This window comes from Bombina bombina, chromosome 6 (assembly GCF_027579735.1).
Source record: "Bombina bombina isolate aBomBom1 chromosome 6, aBomBom1.pri, whole genome shotgun sequence".
NCBI lineage: Eukaryota > Metazoa > Chordata > Amphibia > Anura > Bombinatoridae > Bombina > Bombina bombina.
The window spans coordinates 809,853,816-809,880,972 of NC_069504.1; the positions used below are offsets into that span (position 1 = coordinate 809,853,816).

Here is a 27,157-nt window from a genome sequence, read left to right on the forward strand (position 1 = left end):
TAATATGCTCTCCAGTCTCTCCAGTGTTACTCGGCATGCAATGGTTGCATACACATAACCCCCATATAGACTGGTTTAATTCAACAATTACTTACAACTCCACATATTGCCAAAATACTTGTCTTCCCCCTTCTATTTTACAAACTTCTGTCTCACCAGAAACACCCCTCATACCTGAGGTTTATAAAGACTTTGCTGATGTTTTCAGTAAAACGGAGGCGGAGAGTCTACCTCCACACAGGAAATATGATTGCCCCATTGAGATTTTCCCTGGGTCAGAAATTCCCCTCGAGTACATATTTCCTTTATCTGACACTGAACTCACACATCTAAAAAATTACCTAGACGAGAATCTTAGAAAAGGGTTTATCCGTCCCTCCACCTCGCCCGCAGGAGCCGGTATATTCTTCGTAAAGAATAAAGACGGTACCCTTAGACCTATAGTCGATTATCGTCAGTTAAATAAAATAACAGTTAAGAACCGCTACCCCTTACCCCTCATACCCGAACTAATAGAGAGATTGGAGGGGGCTAGGTTTTTCATGAAGTTGGACTTGAGGGGTGCATACAATCTTCTCCGAATAAGATCTGGGGACGAATGGCTGACTGCGTTTCGGACTTGCTATGGCTTGTTCGAATACGTAGTCATGCCATTCGGATTGTGTAATGCCCCTGCTGCTTTTCAGCACTTAATAAATGATCTCTTTAGAGACCTCCTCGATGTATACATCGTTATATACCTAGATGATATTCTCATTTATTCAAAAACCTACGAACAACATATATTACATGTCAGGCAATTTTTATCTCGGCTCAGAAGCAATTATCTATACGCAAAAGCCGAAAAATGCGTCTTCAATTCGCAGTACATATCTTTCCTTGGATACGAGATATCCCCCTCTGGAATTCGTATGGAGACTAAAAAGATTGATGCAGTATTGAATTGGCCTACCCCTAAAACTAAACGCCAGGTGCAATGTTTTATGGGCTTTGCAAACTTCTACCGCAAGTTCATAAAAAATTTCTCAAAGTTAGCTATTCCATTAACCTCACTCACAAAAGCCAATATTCCATTTAAATGGTCGCAAGATGCACAAACAGATTTTGATACACTGAAACAGAAATTCACTACTGCATCCATTCTACGGTTCCCTAATCCCAAACTCCAATTCATACTAGAGGTTGACGCATCTAACTTCGCAATAGGTGCGGTATTGTCTCAGAGAGACAACATAAATAAACCTTTGCATCCCGCTGCCTATTTCTCCAGGACCTTAAATACCTCTGAACAAAACTACCCTATTGGGGATAAAGAATTACTCGCTATAAAACTATCCCTTGAACATTGGCGTCATCTTTTAGAAGGCACGACCTACCCAACTCTCATTTACACTGATCACCGTAACCTTCAATACTTGAAAAGTACCAGAACACTGTCCTCTTGACAAGTCAGATGGAATCTGTTTTTCTCACGTTTTAATTTTCTCATAACTTATCGACCCGCAGGTAAGAATCAGAAAGCCGATGCATTATCCCGTATTCCTCCTGAATCATCTTCTCTACAAAGTCAACAAAGTGTCATTCCATCACAAAACTTCCTTTGTTTTACGTATGACACATTACCCATTATCCAAAAAGAACAGCAGATGGATGCTACAATGCCAATGCACGTATTGAAGTTGAACCCAGACGGTTGCTATTACTATGGTACCCGCTTATACATTCCACCGATACTTAGACTCTCCTTACTAAAATCGATTCATGAATCTCCACTCGCAGGCCATCCTGGTACCACAAAAACCCTGGAATTAGCAAAAAGGTATTACTGGTGGCCAAACATGACTACCGATGTTGCAGAACATGTACTGACATGTACCGTTTGTATGGTTTCTAAAAGGAAAAAACAACCTCCGTATGGTCTCCTGCTACCTTTACCAACTCCAAAGAGACCCTGGTCAGAAATAGCCCTCGATTTTATAGTGGACCTACCGCTCTCCTCAAAGAATAATACTATCATGGTTGTAGTGGATCTTTTCACAAAGATGTGTCATTTTGTTCCCTACAAGAAACTACCAACATCGCTAGAAACTGTCCACCTTCTCATCTCTCATGTCATCAAGCTACACGGTTTACCAAAGACTATTCTCAGCGACAGGGGTACTCAATTCTCCAGTAAACTTTGGTTGGGATTCTGTAAACTTTTTCACATCGATAGACGCCTCACAACTGCCTACCATCCCCAGTGCAATGGACAAACTGAACGCTGTAATCAATGGCTGGAACAGTTCCTAAGGTCTTTCTGCTCCACTCAACAACATATGTGGGCCGATTTACTACCATATGCTGAATTTTGTTATAACAACACTCTACATTCAACCACTAAGCAAACCCCATTCTACTCAAATTATGGATTTCATCCTACTTTCCAATTCTATCCTTCTCAGGACTCTTCTTCTCCTATCATTGCCGAGCTTTCTGACAGCATCTCCTCTAACTTCAACCGTATTGAGTCCTCAATTGAGAACGCTAAGAAAATTTATAAACAGTACTATGATAGACGTAGAACACCCCCACCTAAATATGCTGTTGGTGATTTGGTCTGGCTGTCCACTAAGAATTTGAGAATGAACACTCCTTGCAAAAAGCTGTCTCCTCTGTATGTCGGTCCTTATCCGATAGAACATGTTATCAATACTAATGCTGTACGCCTCACTTTGCCTGATACTTTGAGGATCCATCCCACATTTCACGTCTCTCTGCTTAAACCCTATCGTGCTGTGAGGGATTCTTCTACACTTCATTATTTACCTCCTGTTTCTATTGATCCGAACATGGAATATGAGGTCCGTTCCATCAAGGATTCACGTATCCTACGTGGTGCCCTACAGTACCTAGTGAGCTGGAAAGGATACCCACCGGATGATGACTCCTGGGAACCCGCTGTTAACATCTCTGCCCCTAGGTTGGTCTCTCGCTTTCATCAGAGACACCCGGACTCTCCTGGGCCCTGAGCTCCGGAGTCGCTCCTTGAAGGGGGGATCCTGTAACGATTAGGCTCACAACCAAATACACAATCTTATCTAATACTGTCCCTTTAACAAATCATTGCCTGCAACCCTGTCTCCACCCTATTTAAGGCACACCTCAGGCATTCATACCTTGCTTAGTATTGAAGTCTATCTGTACAATACCAGAGCCTTGATTTTGTGAACGCTGTTCACAATCTGTTGCTGCAATCCTATTTCTTTTGAATATTGAATTTGGGCTCATTATGCTTAGCAGTTCCTGAAGCATTACCCCTGTTAAATCAAGTCTAAAGTCTTTGCCTATACAAAGGATCATCCGGCCTCTGAATTCACTCTCACCTCTCCTTTGCCGCTGCTGCTTTCACACACTACAGCGCAACTATGGACCTCCGCTCTCATCGCGGTGACGTCACACGCCAGCTGCTTCCCCGCTCGGCAACCTCCTGTGCCCAACTCCTCTCTTCAAACTGTAAGTTTGCAAACTTGTAACATCCTGCAATTATCAATGCATTGTCCCTATGCTTGTCAGCACTATTACTCATTGACTGTTTGTTTCAAAAGCCTGTGTTCCCCTCCTGCTATCAGTTGTCTCAGAATCTGCTGTTGCCGTTATCTAGATCCATATCCCATTCTCTACCTGAAGTATAAGTACTTGTTGTTACCCTAACTTATTTTATGGTGCCATATATAAATATATTCTATAAGTCCTGTGATTTTAAATCTTACATGTAAGTTTCTATATAAGTGTCCTGCTTACTTTCTCCAAGGGATTAATAAGATTACATTCTCCCTGCTGTCACTTCAGTGTATTCATTGCAACAGGCAGCAATAGGGTTAATACGCTTACTTTCCCTAAACATAAATCACAGCCTGCTGATACATGAAAATCATCTTCACTTATATTGTGACTATTGTGGTTTTCAGTATCTTCTTGCTACACTCCAAATTTAATTTATAAATTCTTATTTTTAACCTATCTCAGCAGTTGTGATCCCATATCATATTAAAATATATCATCTCTATTTTTAGATACTCCCTTAATGAGCGTGACAAAGTTAGTAAATTGTATTTTATTAATTTAATTTATTTCATTTTATTGTAATGTTAGGTTTTATTCAAAGGCAGGTTAGGTTTTATTATAGAGGTACCTTTGTATTTATTTTAACTAGATAGCTAGTAAATAGTTAATAACTATTTAATAACTAGTCTACCTAGTTAAAATAAATACAAACTTATCTGTGAAATAAAAATAAAAACTAACGGCCAGATTATGAGTTTTGCGTTAGAGGCTGTGCGGTGCTAACGAGCAGTTTTTTCTCACCGCTCACTTACCTACAGCGCTGGTATTACAGGTTTTTACAAACCCGGAGTTAAAAGACAAGAAGTGAGCATTGAGTAAAATTGTGCTCCTTACCGCACTCCAATACCAGCGCTGCTTAAGTCAGCGGTGAGCTGGTCGTACGTGCTTGTGCACGATTTACCCATAGGAATCAAGGGGGAGAGCCAGCTGAGAAAAAGTCTGCAAAAAAGCAGCGTAAAACTAAGTAACGCAGCCCCATTGATTCCTATGGGGAAATAAAATGTATGTTTACACCTAACACCCTTTCTTTGGGGCAATGCCCCGCAAAAGGCCCTTTTAAGGGCTATTGATAGTTTAGTTTAGGCTAGGGGTTTTTTTTTTAATTTTGGGGGGGGCTTTTTTATTTTGATAGGGCTATTAGATTAGGTGTAATTAGTTTAAATATCTTGTAATTTGTTTATTATTTTCTGTAATTTAGTGTTTGGGTTTTTTTGTACTTTAGCTAATTGTATTTAATTTATTTAATTGTATTTAATTGATTTAATTGTATTTAATTTAGGTCATTTATTTAATTATAGTGTAGTGTTAGGTATTAGTGTAACTTAGGTTAGGATTTATTTTACAGGTACTTTTGTATTTATTTTAACTAGGTAGTTATTAAATAGTTAATAACTATTTAATAACTATTCTACCTAGTTAAAATAAATACAAACTTGCCTGTAAAATAAAAATAAACCCTAAGCTAGCTACAATGTAACTATTAGTTATATTGTAGCTATCTTAGGGTTTATTTTATAGGTAAGTATTTAGTTTTAAAAAGGAATAATTTAGTTAATGATAGTAATTTTCTTTAGATTTATTTAAATTATATTTAAGTTAGGGGGTGTTAGGGTTAGGGTTAGACTTAGGTTTAGGGGTTAATAAATTTAATATAGTGGCGGCGACTTTGGGGATGGCAGATTAGGGGTTAATAAATATAATGTAGGTGGTGTCGATGTTAGGGGCAGCAGATTAGGGGTTAATAAATATAGGTAGGTGTCGTCGATGTTGGGGGCAGCAGATTAGGGGTTAATAAGTATAATGTAGGTGGCGGCGATGTCCGGAGCGGCAGATTAGGGGTTAATAAGTATAATGTAGGTGGCAGCGATGTTAGGGGAGGCAGATTAGGGGTTAATAATATTTAACTAGTGTTAGCCAGGTAGGAGTGAGGTGGTTTAGGGGTTAATATGTTTATTATAGTGGCAGCGATGTCCGGAGCGGCAGATTAGGGGTTAAAAATTTTATTTTAGTGTTTGCGATGCGGGAGGGCCTCGGTTTAGGGGTTAACAGGTAGTTTATGGGTGTTAGTGTACTTTTTAGCACTTTAGTTATTTAGTTGTACCATAAAACTTTTAACTACTGACTTTAAAATGCGTTAGGGATCTTGGAGGTAGAGGGTGTACCGCTCACTTTTTGGCCTTCCATGACAGACTCTTAATACCAGTGCTATGGAAGTCCCATAGAAAAAAGGGTTTACAAAGTTTACGTAAGTCGTTTTGCGGTAAGGCCAAAAAAGTGTTCGGGGCCCCTAAACCTGCAAGACTCGTAATAGCAGCAGTAGTGAAAAAGCAGCGTTAGGACCTATTAACAATGCTTTTTCAGCCTAACGCAAAACTCGTAATCTAGCCGTAAGTTAGCTACAATATAACTATTATTTATTTTGTAGCTAGCTTAGGTTTTTTTACAGGTAAGTATGTATTTAGTTTTAAATAGGAATTATTTAGTTAATAATTGTAAGGTTTATTTAGATTTATTTTAATTATATTTAAATTAGGCGGTGTTAGGGTTAGGGTTACGTTAGGGTTAGACTTAGCGTTAGGATTAGGGGTTAATATATTTATGTAGAGTTAGTGATATGGGAGGTCAGAGGTTTTAGGGGGTTAATAATTTATTTTAGTATATTTTGTTGTGGGGGCTTGCGGTTTAGTGGTTAATAGGTTTATTAAAGCGGTGGTGTGGGCGGACGGCAGATTAGGGGTTAATAATATTTAAATGGTGTTTGCGATGTGGGAGGGCTGCGGTTTAGGGGTTAATAGGTCGTTTATGGGTGTTAGTGTACTTTTTAACACTTTAATTATGAGTTTTATAGTACAGCTTTGTAACGTAAAACTCATAACTACTGACTTTAGATGGCGTTACGGATCTTGTCGTTATAGGTTGTACGCCTCATTTTTTAGCCTCCCAGGAAAACTCGTAATACCAGCGCTATGGAAGTCCCATTGATAAAGGACTTTTTAAAAAGTGTGGTACTGGCGTTGCATGATGGCCAAAAAGGTGTGCGGTACACCTATACCTACAAGACTTGTAATACCGGCGTTAGGGAAAAAGCAGCATTATGGGCCATAACGATGCTTTTTCAATCATAACACCAAACTCGTAATCTAGCTGATAGTTAATAGGAGGACTAGACTCCTAAAAGCTATAAATAGAAAAATTTCCTTAACAAAGAACAAAAAATGTTCAAATGAAAAATAAGGAGAATTTTTAACAAAGTGTCTGATACAGGATCCTTTGAGCCAAAAAGAAACCTTCATCAGTAAAATAAACTTAAATACGGTCAGAACAAAATTAATTAAATCTTAGCAATTTTGAAAGACCTTGTAAGTTTACCTAAAGGGACACTGAACCCACATTCTTTTGTGATTCATATAGAGCATGCAATTTTAAGCAACTTTCTAATTAATTTTTCTTTGTTCTCTTGCTATCTTTATTTGAAAAAGAAGACATCTAAGCTAAGGAGCCAGTCAATTTTTGGTTCAGACCCTAGACAGCACTTGTTTATTGGTGGGTGAATTCATCCACCAATCAGCAAGAACAACCCAGGTTGTTCACCAAAAATTGGCCGGCATTTCTGATAATAGGAGTAAATTAGAACGTTGATTAAAATTGCATGCTCTATCTGAATCACAAAAGAAAAAATTTGGGTTCAGTGTCCCTTTAAAGGCATAATAGCAGTCATAACCTTTTATGATATAAGCAACAACATGTGATGTTTGCAGATGAAACCAAGTACATGAACTGAATATGTAAAAAAAACTGTAAATGTTATTGTACATGTAGAAACATTGCTAGCATTAAACATGATAAATAAAAAATAAAAAAAACAGTTTAATAATGAAAAGAACACACTTATCTTTGTACAATTGTGTTCCAGGGCATCATAGTTTCTACAGTAACATCAAAGTCAGGATCAGAATGAGAATCTCGCAAAATGTAACAGAAAAAGAAAAATAACATTAGGCAAAACATTCAATTTCCACAATGTAACAGTTTCAGTAGAGAAAAACAAAAGCAGGCACAACAGCTTTCAAAGTTCATGAAAACAGCGAGCAATAGCGGGAGAGGGGTAAAATAACAAAAATTTAGTGCCAAGAATGACGCATTATGCAAAAAGAAGTTAAAAAATGTTGGCGCAAAATTAACACCAGCAAATGACACAACTCACGTCATAACAAACACAATTTCGCACCAAAACAACTAGCGTCAACAAAGACGTAGGAAATGACGAAATTTGCGGCATCAAAGGCGCAACTTTGCGGCAAAATGTTTTTGCGCCAAGAATGACGCAATAAAAAACAATAAAAAACAAAATTTTGCGCCCTCGCAAGCCTAGATTGGCTCGTGAAAATGTTTAAGTCAAGTTAGAAAAAGACTGAACCCCAGGTAAGAAAAAAGTTTAAATAAACTTCCCAAACATAATTCCTATACTGAAACTGTTTAGACTGCCAAGGGAAATACACATAGACCTGACTCATGGCAAATATAAGTAAAATACATATATTTAAAACTTTATATTAATACATAAAGCGCCAAACCATAGCTGTCTTAAATAATGATACATACTTACTGAAAGACACCCATCCTGTTCCTGACCATTCTACTGGTTTACCCCTGAACTTCTAAACTGCTGGATTGCCTTTCTGTTGCCGAACTCTGCCTGTCTCTGACCATTCTCTGCCTTAATCTTATTGCCGTGAAGGACTACCCTGTCTACCGTTGAGTACTGCTTACCTCATTTCTTACACTCACTTTGTTCTGGGATATTTCCTTATCCTTCCACTTAACGACGGGATAAGAAGAAAACTGGCCAAGTATGGTCTGATAGGGAAATATCCCATGAGCATTACATTATACTTGGGCCATGTACTCAAATGAAGTAGTAAGAGCAGTCTCTCTTCAGGGACAGACCCTGGGAACCCATGCCATACACTTGCAGAATGTAGATTCTAAACTAGAGGCTATAACCGCTATGCTCTCCTCACTGGTTGCAGAGAAAAACATTGCTCCTGTTCCCACACAGTCGGTCCCTGCTGCTTGTGCTGCAACCTCCCCCCCTATTCCTGGTAGTATACCCCGGATACCGTTGCCTGACAAGTATGATGGTACTACTGACTGTAGGGGTTTTCTCAACCAGTGCAGGCTGCACTTCCACAATGACCCTCACACCTTCCAGTCTCATCAGTCAAAGGTCAATTTTATCATTTCTTTATTAAAAGACAAGGCTCTAGCCTGGGTCTCTCCCCTTTTGGAACAGGGAGACTAAATACACACAGAGAGAAGCACACTCACAGGAACGAACAACCGGTTTAATACCATTGTTAGCCTGTTCTATGGCGATTTACCACCCAGTAATGCTTTTCACAGAGTAGAACTTTCATGTAGCATATCAGTCGGATCCCGCCTATTACGGTCAGTCCAGCACGGAGATACCAGGCAATTCCTCTCTGAACAAGGAACACAGCAACCCCAGACGATCGTTTCGGCCTTCATTGGGCCTCGTCAGTGAGGTGTAGCCATATTCCTCTAAGCACACTGAGCAAGGAGTCCATGTCTGGTTTGCCCTTTTTTCCCATAGGGAGACTAAATACACACAGAGAGAAGCACACTCACAGGAATGAACAACCAGCTCAATACCATTGATAAGCACACTCACAGGAATGAATAATCGGCTCAATACCATTGTTAGCCTGTTCTATAGCGATATACCACCTGGGTGCAGCTTCTTTTAGCCCAGTAATGCTTTTCACAGAGTAGAACTTTCCTGTAGTATATCAGTCTGATCCTGCCTATTACAGTTAGTCCAGCAACAAAATACCATGCAATTCCCCTCTGAACAAGAAACACAGCAACCCCAGATGATTGTTTCGGCCTTCATTGGGCCTCGTCAGTGAGTTGTAGCCATATTCCTCTAAGCACACTGAGCAAGGAGTCCATGTCTGGTTTGCCCTTTTTTCCCATAGGGAGACTAAATACACACAGAGAGAAGCACACTCACAGGAATGAACAACCAGCTCAATACCATTGTTAGCCTGTTCTATGGAGATTTACCACCTGGGTGCAGCTTCTTTTAGCCCAGTAATGCTTTTCACAGAGTAAAACTTTCCTGAAGCATATCAGTCTGATCCTGCCTATTACGGTCAGTCCAGCACCGAAATACCAGGAAATTCCTCTCTGAACAAGAAACACAGCAATCCCAGACGATCGTTTCGGCCTTTATTGGGCCTCGTCAGTGAGGTGTAGCCATATTCCTCTAAGCACACTGAGCAAGGAGTCCACGTCTGGTTTCCCCTTTTTCCCATAGGGAGACTAAATACACACAGAGAGAAGCACACTCACAGGAATGAACAACCGGTTCAATACCATTGTTAGCCTGTTCTATGGCGATTTACCACCTTGGTGCAGCTTCTTTTAGCCCAGTAATGCTTTTAACAGAGTAGAACTTTCCTGTAGCATATCAGTCTGATCCCGCCTATTACGGTCAGTCCGGCACCGAAATACCAGGCAATTCCTCTCTGAACAAGGAACACAGCAACCCCAGACAGTTGTTTCGGCCTTCATTGGGCCTCGTCAGTGAGTTGTAGCCATATTCCTCTAAGCACACTGAGCAAGGAGTCCATGTCTGGTTTGCCCTTTTTTCCCATAGGGAGACTAAATACACACAGAGAGAAGCACACTCACAGGAATGAACAACCAGCTCAATACCATTGTTAGCCTGTTCTATGGAGATTTACCACCTGGGTGCAGCTTCTTTTAGCCCAGTAATGCTTTTCACAGAGTAGAACTTTCCTGAAGCATATCAGTCTGATCCTGCCTATTACGGTCAGTCCAGCACCGAAATACCAGGAAATTCCTCTCTGAACAAGAAACACAGCAACCCCAGATGATCGTTTCGGCCTTTATTGGGCCTCGTCAGTGAGGTGTAGCCATATTCCTCTAAGCACATTGAGCAAGGAGTCCACGTCTGGTTTCCCCTTTTTCCCATAGGGAGACTAAATACACACAGAGAGAAGCACACTCACAGGAACGAACAACCGGTTCAATACCATTGTTAGCCTGTTCTATGGCGATTTACCACCTTGGTGCAGCTTCTTTTAGCCCAGTAATGCTTTTAACAGAGTAGAACTTTCCTGTAGCATATCAGTCTGATCCCGCCTATTACGGTCAGTCCGGCACAGAAATACCAGGCAATTCCTCTCTGAACAAGGAACACAGCAACCCCAGACAATCGTTTCGGCCTTCATTGGGCCTCGTCAGTGAGGTGTAGCCATATTCCTCTAAGCACACTGAGCAAGGAGTCCACGTCTGGTTTATGAACAGAGTGCTCAGCTCCTGAACGATGCTGATACCTTCATTTCTGCATTATATTCTGTATTTGGGACCTCTGGCCGCACTTCTGCTGCAGAATACTCTCTCATGGACCTCCGCCAGAGCAATAGATCTGTGGCACAATACGCCATCGATTTTGGCACCTTGGCACATGAGGCCAGTGGGGATGGCAGTGCTCTCAAAGCGGCCTTCAGAAGAGGCCTACATAAACGCATCAAGGATGAGCTTACTTATCGTGATGTTCCATCTTCCCTGGATGAATTCATAACACTTTGCATCAGTCTGGATTCTCGCTTTCAGGAGAGACAAGTTGAGAGAGAGAGAATCCTTCCCTCTCGTCCTCCTACCCATCCGGTCTCTAGACTAACCTCTACCCCCTCAGCACCTTCAGTTACCTCTGAATAAGAACCCATGGATCTCTCTTCCCTTAAGCCCGCTGAATCTGAAAGGCATAGAAGAAGGAGATTAAGTTGGTTCTATTTCACACCAACTTAAGAATTGTGATATACTGTCGGGAAAAGCCAACGCTTAGAGGATAAAGGTGGGGTACCTCTAAGCCTGGCCATTACTAATTCCCCTCACTCTTCTCGGATCCTGGTAGCTGTTACCCTTAACTTTCTTCAGAATTCTGTCCACACTCAATCCTTTATTAATTCAGGGGCAGCTGAAAATTTTTTAGATCACCGTTTCATGATTCACGCAGGGTTGCCTCTTCTTCAGAAAAAAACAATGTCTTAAAATAACCACTCTGGATGGCACTCCCCTTGGATCAGGTTTAATCCATTTCAATCAGCACCCCTAACCATGACTGTGGGAGTCCTACATACCGAACAGTTTCAGTTTGATGTCTTCCATGGTTACGTAAACACAATTCTCAATTTAACCTGAACTGAGGGACAGTTGGCCTTCTGGGGTAAATCCTGTTTTCACTTCTGCCTGGCTAAGGTTACTCCACTGCATCACGTCCCTATAGCCAGCCTTCTGACCCCTTCTACTCTTCCCTCAGTAGATGCAGAATTTACGGATGTTTTTGAAAAGAAAGCAGCTGATGTGCTGCCACCTCACTGTCCTTATGACTGTAAAATTGACCTCTTTCTTGGAGCCCCACTTCCTAAAGGGAGGACTTATCCACTCTCTAAAGCTGAAACCAAGGCCATGGAGGAATATATCCAAGAGAACCTAGCTAAAGGCTTTATTTGCCCTTCCTCTTCTCCTGCCGGGGCTGGCTTCTTTTTTGTCAGTAAAAAGAATGGTGGTCTCAGACCCTGTATCGACTACAGAGCCCTAAACAACATTACAATCAAGAATCGTTATCCTATTTCTTTGATCACTGATTTATATGATTCACTCCAAAATGCTTGCTACTTTACAAATTTGGATCTACATGGGGCATACAATCTCATTCCTATCTTCCCAGGACATGAGTGGAAGACTGCCTTCAACACGAGATCAGGGCATTACAAATACCTCGTAAAGTCTTTTGGGCTATGCAATGCCCCTGCTGTCTTCCAAGCATTCGTCAATGATGTCTTCCGTGACCTCCTTAATTGCACTGTCATCGTCTATTTGGATGACATCCTCATATTCTCCTCCACCCTTGAGGATCATCATGAGCATGTAAAACAGGTACTTCTTCATCTTAGAAACAATTCTTTGATTGCCAAGCTGGAGAAATGTGAGTTTGATCAAGTCCAGATCCAGTTCCTTGGATATGTCATCTCAAAGGAGGGTTTTGCCATGGATCCTACAAAACTAACCACAGTTTTGGAATGGCCTCAACCCACCTCATTAAAGGAACTACAGAGATGCTTGGGGTTTTCCAACTATTATCGCAAGTTTATAAAGAACTTCTCCCAAATCATTGCTCCAATCACTGAGCTGACTAAACAAAACAGAGACTGCAATAATTGGCCTCCTGTAGCTGTGGATGCTTTCTCTCATCTGAAAAAGGTATTTTGTTCTGCTCCTGTGCTCCGCCATCCTGATCCTGATCTACAGTTCACTCTAGAGGTTGATGCCTCTGAGATAAGAGCTGGTGCAGTCTTAACCCAAATGAACTCTTTTACCTCCAAGTTGCACCCTGTAGCCTTTGTTTCCAAATGGTTTACTCCTGCAAATAGGAATTATGATGTGGGTAATCGTGAACTCTTAGCCATTAAGATGGCCCTAACTGAATGGCGTCATTGGCTAGAGGGTACCACTAACCCCATTCAGATTCTCACTGACTACAAGAATCTGACATACCTAGAGACTGCTCATTGACTCAATCCCCGACAGGCCAGATGGGCCCTATTCTTTTCCTGTTTTAACTTTATAGTCTCCTACTTTCCTGTGACCAAGAATAAAAAAGCTGATGCCCTTTCCTGTCAGTTTCCTCAGTCTAATGACTCTTCTGAAGCTCCTATCGAAAACATCATACCTCCTTCTTGTATGGTTGCTCAGCTCAATACCTCTCTTCTTCAAAGACTGCAACGTGCCCAGTCAAAAAAACCTTCTGAAGCCCCTGCGGCTCCTGAGATCCTTTATGTTCCTCCAAACCTTCACTCTCCTGTGCTATCCTGGGCTCATGACAGCAGACTATCAGGTCATCCTGGTTTGACAAGTACCTTTAAACTCCTTTCCCAACATGTTTGGTGGCCTACCATGAAGTCGGACTCTCAGGATTATGTCAAGGCTTGTCAGACTTTTACAGTTAATAAGAGTCCCCGTTCCCTACCTCATGGCCTACTTCAACCATTGTCCATACCCAAACAACCATGGACCACATAGCCATGGATTTTGTTGTACACCTCCCTCCTTCTGACCATCATACAGTCATCTGGGTTGTGGTGGATCGTTTTTTCAAACTAGCTCATTTTGTACCTTTACCTAAGTTATCTACAGCCCAAGAATTGTCCGCTCTTTTTCTGTTACACGTGGTACGGCTCCATGGTATACCAGTGAATGTCGTCTCTAACAGAGGACCTCAATTTCTTTCTACCTTTTGGAGAAGCTTTTGCAAATTTCTTGGAACCACTGTTATCACCCCTAGACTAACGGGCAGATGGAGAGAATCAATCAGGATCTTGAAGCTTATCTCAGAGCCTATGTCAATTCACAGCATACTAATTGGTCTGGGTTGTTACCACTAGCTGAACTGGCAAAGAACACTCATTGGCATTCATTTCTCTATGATGCTCTCCTTTCCAGGCCGCAACTGGTTATCAACCTCATGTTTTTCCTCTTTCTGCTCAATCCACAGGAGTCCCTGCTGCAGAACGCCGCTTCACTGACCTCACTACCCATTGGCAACAAATACGCTCTTAGTTACACTCAACCACCTCCAGATACAAGAGGTTTGGCGATCATCATCAAGATAATATTAGTGCCTTTGTTGCAGGTGATCATGTCTAGGTCTCTACCCGACATATGCGCTTACGTCAACCTTGTCACAAATTAGTATATTGGTCCTTTTAAAGTTCTAAAAATACTTTCTCCTGTTGCTTACAAAGTGGACTTGCCCAGAGCCCTGCACGTCCACCCAGTCTTCCATGTCTCACTCCTCTAGCCCTACGTCATGAATAGATATACTCGACTCAGACCTCCACCTCCTCCGCTCTTTGTACATGGTGAACCTGAGTATGAAATCGCTAAGATCCTGGACTCCAGGTATAAACAAAGACAGCTTCAATATCTAGTGCACTGGAAGGGTTACTCTGTAGCGTATTGTTTCATCTTGCTCACCCCTCCAAGCCGGCTCTTGGTTCCCGGAGGTAACCTTTGTGAGGTGGGCTGTGTCACGCCGCTCCTCGGTGCTAATCGGCTCCTCTCACCGCTCCGTCCTGTTGCTATGGCCGTTGCCACGGATGTGGCGGTTCCTGTTGGCGTGCAGCGATGAACGTCATCTCCGCACGCCATTTCCCTCTGATGCTGGTCTGTGAGTCCTCTTGGCGTGAATCTGCACCTATGTAAGTACCTGCGCTACTTACCTTCAGTGCCCAAGTATAGGTTAGTCTTGTGCTTCCCTGGGTGCTATTATTCTGAACTGCTGTTACTTTGATTGCCTTATTGTTACTGAACTCTGCTTGTCTGACCACTCTGCTGCTTAACCCTTAAATTGCTGGATTGCCTTATTGTTACTGAACTCTGCTTGTCTGACCACTCTGCTGCTTAATCCTTGAATTGCTGGATTGCCTTATGTTTACTGAACTCTGCTTGTCTGACTGTTCTACTGGTTTAGAAATAGACAAAATCCCAGGCGCCTGTCCTAACGGAGGCTAAGGTACTACTAACAATGAACTCAGTTAAAAAAGTTAAAATATGATATTTAATCAATACATACTTAATAAATACATACAAAATGACATCATGGGTCCATGCTATACTTTAAAATGACAGACAATGAATACTTTGGATAAAAACAATAGCAACAGTAATGCAATAAATATAAATGAAAATAAAAACAACAACAACAAAAACAACTGGTAGTATGATACTAATAGTTTGTGAAAACTTCCCGGGTAACCTATGGAAATGACTGAGGAGATGTGGTGATGGTGTACCAAGTGGTAATTGTGAGTGAAAGCTTCTATGTCCAATGATAATCAAACAAAAAACAAATAGAGTGATGGTGAAGTAAAAAGTACTTGTTTGGAGCTGATAATGATAATCCAGTGAGTGTATCCAATGAAAAAAGTGGCAATAAAAACAAAATCACACAAAAATTTGTGTAAAAAATATGTGTACAAAATAAGCAAAAAATAAACAAAATTGTGCAGAAAGTAAGCAAAAATGTAAGCAAATGGTGCAAAAAAGATGTGTCAAAAATACTGCTTACAAAATATCCCTGAGTGTCACTATAATCACAAAAGCAATGTCTCTATGCTTCTTAAAGCTGCAGTAAAAAATCAAAAAGCAGATAACGGTGGTCCTCCTGTGGAGAAAATAAAAGATATATAGTGTAGATGGTTTACGAATTGAGGAAATAATAGAATAAGGCTTACCAGTGCTAGGTCTACGCGTTTTGGCCCGTGCTAGGCCTTTATCAAGACTTGATATCAATGAGTCTTGATAAAGGCCTAGACCTAGCACCAAAACCATCTACACTATATATCTTTTATTTTTTCCACAGGAGGACCACCGTTATCTATTTTTTTTTTTTTTTTTTACTGCAGCTTAAAGAAGCATGGAGACATTGCTTTTGTGATTAAAGTGACACTCAGGGATATTTTGTGAGCAGTATTTTTGACACATCTTTTTTTGCACCATTTGCTTACATTTTTGCTTACTTTCTGCACAATTTTGTTTATTTTTTGCTTATTTTTTACACAAATTTTTGTGTGATTTTGTTTTTATTGCCACTTTTTTCATTGGATACACTCACTGGATTATCATTATCAGCTCCACACAAGTACTTTTTACTTCATCATCACTCTATTTGTTTTTTGTTTGATTATCATTGGACATAGAAGCTTTCACTCACAATTACCACTTGGTACACCATCACCACATCTCCTCAGTCATTTCCAAAGGTTACCCTGGAAGTTTTCACGGACTATTAGTATCATACTACCAGTTGTTTTTGTTGTTGTTTTTATTTTCATTTATATTTTTTGCATTACTGTTGCTATTGTTTTTATCCAAAGTATTCATTGGCTATCATTTTAAAGTATAGCATGGATCTATGATGTCATTTTGTATGTATTTATTAAGTATGTATTGATTAAATATCATATTTTAACTTTTCTAACTGAGTTCATTGTTAGTAGTACCTTAGCCTCCGTTAGGACAGGCGCCTGGGATTTTGTCTATTTCTATTTCTCCTTTGTGGTGAGAGCTAGGTTTCACCACCCCTGGGCGATTGGGTACATTTATTCGGCGCTCAAGTAGACCTCAGTCTTTTTATTCTACTGGTTTACCCTTGAACTGCTAAACTGCTGTATTACCTTTTGTTGCTGACCTCTGCCTGTCACTGAACATTCTATTGGTTTACCCCTGAACTACTAAACTGCTGGATTACCTTTTATTGATGACCACTGCCTGTTCCTGACTATTCTACTGGATTACCCCTGAACTGCTAAACTGCTGGATTGCCTTTCTGTTGCCATACTCTGCCTGTCTCTGACCATTCTCTGTCTTAATCTTATTGCTTTAAAGGACTACCCTGTCTACCGTTGAGTACTGCTTACCTCATTTCTTACACTCACTTTGTTCTGGGATATTTCCTTATCCTTCCACTTGACGACGGGATAAGAAGACTACTGGCCAAGTTTGGTCTGATAGGGAAATATCACACGAGCATTACACCTGGAGCCCTATATGGCAGGAAATAGTGCTACCATCTACTGCTCTTGCAAATGGACACGTGCACACGCCTGAGCTTATGTCCTTGCTTTTCAACAAAAGATACTAAGAGAATGAAGAAACTGTGGTAATAGAAGTAAATTAGAAAGTTATTTAAAATCGTATGCTTTATCTGAATCATGAAAGAAAAAATGTTGGATATCATATGCCTTTAATTTTCCATCCCTCACACAGCCACAGCTGTTACTTCTACCTTGATCCCAGTCAAGCTGCTAAATGTGCCTTCAAAGCATTTAGCCTATTGAGGGAGTCTCACTATTCTATTCCCTTGTCCAGCTGTCCTGCCCTGTTCCTTAGTTCCAATTAAAATAATAATATTTTTGTTAGGGATAGAATCTCCTGACTCCTCCATTGCTGTGCAAATATTTACTGCATACTGTGCCCAGCAAAGATTGAGTTGTGGATTGTGGAATTCTTCTCCTTCCAAAAAGGAATTTACATGAACACTCTATCAGCATGATATCTATGATAAGTAAACAAGGTTTATAATTATAAATATTTTTTCAGGATCTTGATCTGCAATACTAAAAGTAGATATCTGGCTTAGAAATTCAGCTCTTCATTGAAAATGGACCTTTAAAAGGGACATTAAACACTTTGAGATGGCAATATAAAATGATAAATTGTGTGTATATATATATATATATATATATATATATATATATATATATATATATATATATAATAAAACCTCTGCAATATACTTACATGATTTATTTTGTCCTCTTTTCCTGTAATTCGATTCTGAAATTGTGAGCTTTTCAGTTCCTGTTAGAAATGGATGTGCGGAACACTTATATTCCACACATTCATTGGCTGCGCACTCTAGTGACCTATTTATAACTGTCTTTAATTGGCTATAGCAGAGAAGGTAACCTAAGTTACAACATGGCAGCTCCCATAGTTTTATAGACACTAAAATTGTACACTAATTTTGTCACTATTTAAACAGCTAATGAAACTTTAAAAATACATCTACATAGGGGGCGTGTCCATGCAGTGTCCTGGAACGGACGCAATTCCTGAAGGCTCCAGCAGAATCGACACTAAACCGCTGATTAAAGTGTCTAAACGGCAGGATTACAAATAAATAACACTAAGATACCGTGATTCTAGCAGTCGCGGTCTTATAATCACCTTTCTTGCCGTTTTTATGACTCTGGGGACTCAGTTTGGAAGTATATGGCCTAGGGCGGCGGCCCACTATTAGGTACCCCCCCCCCCCCGGGAAGAAACGGGTTATTGGGGCTGTCGGTTAACCTAACCCGACTTACCAATTCTTCATTAGCACACAGCCTTAACGGATCAGGGGGCAGACCCTGCGCACCTACAGCAGCGGGGAAAGCGCTTCTATTTGCTTATAAAATACTCACATCAAGCGGAGGAGGTTAAACATGGCGGAGGAGCGCTTCCAGAGTAACTATGAAGCACTAATGGCGAACTTCATCACACGCTTGCAGAAACTGATAGAAAGGGCTCCTTACGACTGTCTTCTGCAGCGCTTAGAGGGAGCACAGGAGAATGAGGCACCCATTAATGAACATACACCGGGGAAAACCCGCACAGGTTTCATTGTGGCCAATTCTTCCCCTACAACACAAGAGCTGCACGGACCGGAGCATGCACAGAAGGCGGGCTTACTCACTGGAACGCACAGGGGTAAAGTACAGCTCATGCAACAGCAGATCTACGCTCTAAGCAATAATTTTGGAGCACAGCGAGAAAAGGAGTTAAACGGAACGGAACTGCCCCTGGTGGATACAGAACCGCTAAGTCAGATCACTGGCCCTGCCCCACAGACAGCGGCAAAGAAGCCCGCGGCAAGGCGGTCTCTTCATCAAATAGCCACCGGGCCAGGGTCTCCCAGAGCAGAAAAGTCAGAGTCAGCATCCAAGACCGGGCCGTTGTACAGCACTAAACCAACGGTAAGAGACTTGCTATCACCCTTAACAGGTCACGACTATAGATCAGCTCGCCCTTCCGAAACACTCTGCAGCAGGGCACCAGAGACACTGCTCAGTTTAGAGGGACATTTGGCTCCAATAGATAAACTGATTACAACTGGGGAAAATAAATTTCTCACTTATGTGGCGATGCTGGTATGGGCTTTTTGGAGTTTAGATACTGGCTGAGAGCCATGCTGCATGGAAATGTCAGATTGTTAAATTATATAAGGTAGTAGCACTATGTACAAGTTTAGTTTAAAAGTCCTGTTGACTGTTTGTTGTTCACAGTTTTAGCGTTGTCAAATTGCGAGGGTAATGTGTTGGGGGATGATCACACTCATACACTTATGCAACATGTAAGCGCCGCTCTGTGTAAATATTTAACAAGGAATTTCTGTTTGGTTGTCCGAGCCACGTTATGTATAACTACTTCAGCAGCACAGTAATAGACAGAACCAGGCACTATGGCATAGGTCTCACAAAACCCTTTCGTTTTGATCACCAAAAGACATACTAACCTTAAAAATAAAATGGCAACCTGTGCTAATCCCTTTCTGACAGATCTAACCCACTAATATATCACCCAAACTCCTCTCAAATCTGGCCTTTAATACGCCCTATATGCGTATCTCCCCACCTTTCATGAAAGGTTGTTTAGATATACTTCAGAAGGCATTTAAAGTAGATCTAACCTGGAGTATACCCCCACGCTCCTTTCGTAGCGTATAACTAATGCTTCCTAATTTCATATTCACTCATCTAAATATAGTATTGCCAGCGGAAAATAAATTTTACTATAACACAAAGAATAAAGCGGCTTAATTAAGACCCAACCCCTGAACGTGATATATCATTTTAGCCCCCTGACCTCAGATCATACATAATATTCACACATTTATTCCCCCATAATCTATTTTTACGCCATAATAAGCTTTACCCCTTACATATATGTGGCCCAATTTTAAAAATTTACAAGCATGATCTAGAGTTAAAGCATATATGTTCTATGTCTCCCATACTATAACTGTTGATTTCGCTTTATTTCAATCTCTCCCCATGTCTCTGTCTATTACTCACAAATATGTTACGACCCAAGAGTGGTCTACATAACCAGAGGTTGGGGAACAATGAAAACATACACTGCACTTAAATGGTTCCTTCCAATGATGAAATGAATGTTCATAAGCGTGTCTCACACCTTTTTACAGTTTTTCTTTTTTTTTCAAAGGTTTATTGTGACAAAACATTTTACTGTAACAGCTTTGATGTATGTATACATTCAACCTATGATGTGTATGTTTAAAGTATCAAAATAAAGCTCTTTTGAAAATAAAAATAAAAAAAAAAAAAAAAAAAATACATCTACATATTATTCTTAGACTAATCGTTTCTTTGAATGCATCATTCTATCTGGCATTTATTTTGTGTTTAATGTCCCTTAAAATGTATTTTTTAAACTTTTTTTAATGTTTCCATTCCACCTATGCCAACATTCCTGTTTTCGCCTTCTTAAATGGAAAGTAAACAAACACCTTGAGTTTTTTTATATAAAATATTTATTTAAGTACAATAAAACTGCTTTGCGATAATTATAATTTTTTATTTTGCTCACTTTTCATGTAATTTTACTCTGAAAATTGTGGATTTTCTAATTCTCTGAGCTGTAAAAGCACACTGCAGAGCTCTCAAAGCAAACCCTACTACATATCTTCAATAGCTTTACCAGGTAAGAACAGCAAAACAATGCACTTTATACTAATGTGGCTAGCCTTGTCTTCAGCAGACTCAAGCTCGTGTTGGCTATATCAAATTAGACAAGTTGTGGGTGGAGTTTGGCTTTTGAAAAAACAATTGCAGCAAGCAAGATGTTAATTTGTTTAAAAAAATGTTTAGACGTGACTGATACAGTATTATTTAGCAAAATGACAGAAATTGCAATTCCAAGGTATTTAGAAGTATAGATGTGTTAGACTCCATACTGTCTAGGACTGTAATTGAGGTAGCAAAGAGAACTACTTAATGGTTAAACATATGCAAATTACACAACCATGGATAGACTTACACACATGTATACAAGTTTATATACACATAGTGTATTCAGACACTCAAGTTTATAGACCTAAGCCAAGCAGTAATTAAATCAGTTCTAAATGTTTTTTGGGATCATGATAGAGTGTGAAATTATCTATATCGCAAATTAACAGGAAATTCATGCTACTTCCCTTCACTGGAAGCAATGTAGATATTGAGGGTTACAAAGAGAGCACACCTGACAGGAAGAAGGGCACCTGGTTGAGTTATATAACACTTTATAAAAAGGTCCAGGTAGCAGTGCCAACCCTGATGGCAAAAATTCACAAGATAGAAATCCATAGGGGAAAGCTGGAAAAAAGAAAACTCCACAAAAAAGGACTGACTGCTTACCTGCCATCATGGACATCACATAATTAAAGGGACATGATACCCAAATGTTGAAGCACATGATAGCTGTAAAAAGCTGACTAGAAAAAAATCACCTGAACATACCTATGTAAAAAAGGAAGATATTTTTCCTAAAATTTTTGTAAAGAGTCTTTAAGCAGCCAGTCAGGATACTTGTCCCAGGACTTGTTAGGGAGTGTGCATCTGTCATGTGCAAGCACAGTCATGTTATTTTCCTATTCAGTTTAAAGGGACACTGAACCCAAATTTTTTCTTTCATGATTTAGATAGAGCATACAATTTTAAGCAACTTTCTAATTTACTCCTATTATCAATTTTTCTTCATGTTCTTGCTATGTTTATTTGAAAAGCAAGAATGTAAGTTTAGAAGCCGGCCTATTTTTGGTTCACAACCTGGGTTGCCCTTGCTGATTGGACAGCACCAATAAACAAGTGCTGTCCATGGTGTTGAACCAAAAATTGTCTGTCTCCTTAGCTTTTTTTTTTTTTTTACAAATTCAGGGCCCGATCCGATATGCAGCGTTGCCCGCAAAAGCCGGCGACGCTGAAATTTGCGCTGGTTTGGTATCCTATATACGGCGTAACCTAGAAGTTATGCGCGTATATTTCTGCCTTCGCCCGTAGTTTTTTGGGCCATAGGCAGGTATACCAAACCAGCGCAGTTTGGTATCCAATATACAGCGTAAGGACTTACGTGGCGAAAATGGAGAAATCTTACTCCATTTTCACCTTGCCACAAAATGCAGCCGTAGTAAGCCTTACGCTGGCTATTGGAGCCCCGTAACTCCCTAAACTACCTGCTAAACACCTAACGCATGCGCAATGTCTATCTACCTGTCAACCGCGATCCCCCGCCGCAATCCCTAATAAAGTATTTAACCCCTAAACTGTCGCACACGGACCCCGCCGCCACCTACATTAAAAGTATAACCCCCTAATGTGATCCCCCTACACCGTCGCAAGCTACATTACATACCCCCTAATGTGAGTCCCTTACACCGCCACCATCTACCTTACCTACCCCCTAAAGTGAGCCCCAACCCCGCCGCCATCTATCTTACCTACCCCCTAAAGTGAGCCCCTACCCCGCCGCCATCTATCTTACCTACCCCCTAAAGTGAGCCCCTACCCCGCCGCCATCTATCTTACCTACCCCCTAAAGTGAGCCCCTTACACCGCCGCCATCTATTTTAAAAATATTAATCCCTAATTTAATCCCCCTACACCGCCGCCAGCTATATTAACTATATTAACCCTAATTATATTAGGGTTAATATAGTTAATATAGTTATTATATTATATATATATATATATATATATATATTAAGTATAATAACCCTATCTAACTCTAACACCCCTAACTAAATTCTTATTAAAATAAATCTAATTAATATTAATATTATTAATTAAAATGTTCCTATTTAAATCTAAATACTTACCTATAAAATAAACCCTAAGATAGCTACAATGTAATTAATAATTCAATTGTAGCTATTTTAGGGTTTATATTTATTTTACAGGTAACTTGGTATTTATTTTAACTAGGTACAATAGCTATTAAATAGTTAATAACTATTTAATAGCTACCTAGTTAAAATAATTGCCAAGTTACCTGTAAAATAAATCCTAACCTAAGTTACAAATACACCTACACTATCAATAAATTAAATAAACTACAAATATCTAAACTAAAATACAATTAAATAATCTAAACTAAATTACAAAAAACAAACACTAAATTACAAAAAATAAAAAAAAATTACAAGATTTTTAAGCTAATTACATCTATTCTAAGCCCCCTAATAAAATAATAAAGCCCCCCAAAATAAAAAAATTTCCCTACCCTATTCTAAATTAAAAAAGTTCAAAGCTCTTTTACCTTACCAGCCCTTAAAAGGGCCTTTTGCGGGGCATGCCCCAAAGAATTCTGCTCTTTTGCATTTAAATAAATATACAATACCCCCCCCAACATTACAACCCACCACCCACATACCCCTATTCTAAACCCACCCAAACCCCCCTTAAAAAAACCTAACACTACCCCCCTGAAGATCTCCCTACCTTGTCTTCACCCAGCCGGGCCGAACTCTTCATCCGATCCAGGCGATGTCCAATCAAGCAGCAGTGAAGTCTTCTTCCATCCGGCGATGTCTTCAAGCAAAGTGGCATCTTCAATCTTCTTTCTTCGCTCCTCCGCCGCGGAGCATCCATCCGGCACGACGACTTCCCGACAAATGAGGTTCCTTTAAATGAAGTCATCCAAGATGGCGTCCGTCGAATTCCGATTGGCTGATAGGATTCTATCAGCCAATCGGAATTAAGGTAGAAAAATCTGATTGACTGATTGAATCACTGCGGAGGAGCGAAGAAAGAAGATTAAAGATGCCGCTTTGCTTGAAGACATCGCCGGATGGAAGAAGACATCGCCGGATGGAAGAAGACTTCACTGCCGCTTGATTGAAGACATCGCCGGATGGAAGAAGACTTCACTGCTGCTTGATTGAAGACATCGCCCGGATGGAAGAAGACTTCACTGCCGCTTGATTGGACATCGCCCGGATCGGATGAAGAGTTCGGCCCGGCTGGGTGAAGACAAGGTAGGGAGATCTTCAGGGGGGTAGTGTTAGGTTTTTTTAAGGGGGGTTTGGGTGGGTTTAGAATAGGGGTATGTGGGTGGTGGGTTGTAATGTTGGGGGGGTATTGTATATTTATTTAAATGCAAAAGAGCAGAATTATTTGGGGCATGCCCCGCAAAAGGCCCTTTTAAGGGCTGGTAAGGTAAAAGAGCTTTAAACTTTTTTAATTTAGAATAGGGTAGGGAAATTTTTTTATTTTGGGGGGCTTTATTATTTTATTAGGGGGCTTAGAATAGGTGTAATTAGCTTAAAAATCTTGTAATTTTTTTTTATTTTTTGTAATTTAGTGGGGTTTTTTTTTTGTAATTTAGTTTAGATTATTTAATTGTATTTTAGTTTAGATATTTGTAGTTTATTTAATTTATTGATAGTGTAGGCTATTGTACCTAGTTAAAATAAATACCAAGTTACCTGTAAAATAAATATAAACCCTAAAATAGCTACAATTTAATTATTAATTACATTGTAGCTATCTTAGGGTTTATTTTATAGGTAAGTATTTAGATTTAAATAGGAATATTTTAATTAATAATATTAATATTAATTAGATTTATTTTAATAAGAATTTAGTTAGGGGTGTTAGAGTTAGATAGGGTTATTATACTTAATATATATATAATATAATAATGATATTAACTATATTAACCCTAATATAATTAGGGTTAATATAGTTAATATATATAATATAATAACTATATTAACTATATTAACCCTAATATAATTAGGGTTAATATAGTTAATATATATAATATAATAACTATATTAACTATATTAACCCTAATATAATTAGGGTTAATATAGTTAATATAGCTGACAGCGGTGTAGGGGGATTAAATTAGGGGTTAATATTTTTAAAATAGATGGCGGCGGTCTAAGGGGCTCACTTTAGGGGGTAGGTAAGATAGATGGCGGCGGGGTAGGGGCTCACTTTAGGGGGTAGGTAAGGTAGATGGGGGCGGGGTTGGGGCTCACTTTAGGGGGTAGGTAAGGTAGATGGCGGCGGGGTAGGGGCTCACATTAGGGGGTTATAGATTTAATATAGCTGACGGCGGGGTCCAGGAGCGGCGGTTTAGTGGCTAATAACTTTATTAGCTGGCGGCGGGGTCCGGGAGCGGCGGTTTAGGGGTTAATACATTTTTATTGTTAGGATAGTGAGGGGGGATAGCGGATAGAGTGTTAGCCGTGTCGGGCTATGTTAGGGAGGCGTGTTAGACAGTACGGGAGATTTAATAACTTATTCAGGTTTTGTAGGCGCCGGCAGTTTCTAAAGTGCCGTAAGTCACTGGCGACTCCAGAAATTTGTACTTACGCAGATTTCTCGACATCGCTGGTTTGTGAGACTTACGGCACTTTAGCCTCTGACGGCGCCTTATATAAGATAGCTCTAGTTGCGAGCTGAAACTGCGGGCAGCGGGGGTTCCCTCGCTTGCGCCGCAAACTACGATCTTTATCGGATTGCGCCCAAAGAAAGCAAGAGAACGAAGAAAAAAATGATAATAGGAGTAAATTAGAAAGTTGCTTAAAAATGCATGCGCCATCTGAATCGTGAAAGAAAAGATTTCGGTTCAGTGTCCCTTTAAGTAAGTTCTATGAAATCTCATGAGATTTCAGTGGAATCTCATAAGATCACAGTAAAGGCAACGCAGTAGCTCGGCACTGCAGATGCTGATTGGCTATTGTTTTTTTGTTTTTTTCTTCAACGCGCATCTGGACAGCAGCTGAAGTATAATTGTTTACACAGCACTTACTCTGGTGAGCTAAAGAAAAGTTGAGGTAAAATATCTTCCTTTTTACATAGAGATGCTCAGGTGATATTTTCTTGTCAGCTTTTTACAGTTATGCTGCATCACTTTCAAGCGATTTAGTATATGAGTATTATGTCCCTTTAACTTGACAAAGGAAGAACTTGGCAGATAAGCTTCAGTTACAACTCACAGACAGAAGACTGACATTCATAGCAGGTAGTGGCAGATGAGCTGAGGCTGTACAGGTTGACAAAAGAACTGACACTCTAAAAGTTTGTAACAAGAGCAGACACTAACAGATGAACTGCTGCTCTGAAGTTTACACAGACACGACTTGCAGCTTGGCACTATTGATGCCATCAAGCTTGACAGAATTACTGACACACTGAAGCTTGTTAGAAGGGCTTACATTTTGAAGCTTGGTGAAAAAGACTGATAGTCTGAAGCTTAGTAAAAGGGCTGACACTCTGATGCTTAAAGGGACATTCCAGCCAAAATTGGAACCCGCGTTTATGCATTTTTGCAATATACATGTATTAGCAAAAATGCTTCTAATAAAAACTATAGCTGTTTCAAAAGCATATTTAAAGGGACAGTCTAGTCCAAAATAAACTTTCATGATTCAGATATGGCATGTAATTTTAAACAATTTTCCAATTTACTTTTATCACCAATTTTGCTTTGTTCTTTTGGTATTCTTAGTTGAAAGTTTAACCTAGGAGGTTCATATGTTAATTTCTTAGACCTTGAAGGCCACCTCTTTTCAGAATGCATTTTAACAGTTTTTCACCACTAGAGGGTGTTAGTTCATGTGTTTCATATAGATAACACTGTGCTCATGCACATGAAGTTACCTGGGAGCCAGCACTGATTGGCTAAACTGCAAGTTTATCAAAAGAACTGAAATAAAGGGGCAGTTTGCAGAGGCTTAGATACAAGATAATCACAGAGGTTAAAAGTTTATTAATATAACTGTGTTGGTTATGCAAAACTGGGAAATGGGTAATAAAGGGATTATCTATCTTTTAAAACAATAAAAATTCTGGTGTAGACTGTCCCTTTAAGTATGCACAGT

General features: G+C 39.9%; 1 protein-coding gene across 1 annotated transcript in view; it reads left to right on the forward strand.

Annotated features, from left to right (window-relative positions):
- The window catches only part of LOC128663707 (cytosolic purine 5'-nucleotidase-like), a 326,364-nt gene that overhangs the window by 79,427 nt on the left and 219,780 nt on the right, over nucleotides 1-27,157 (forward strand). The window lies entirely within an intron of this gene.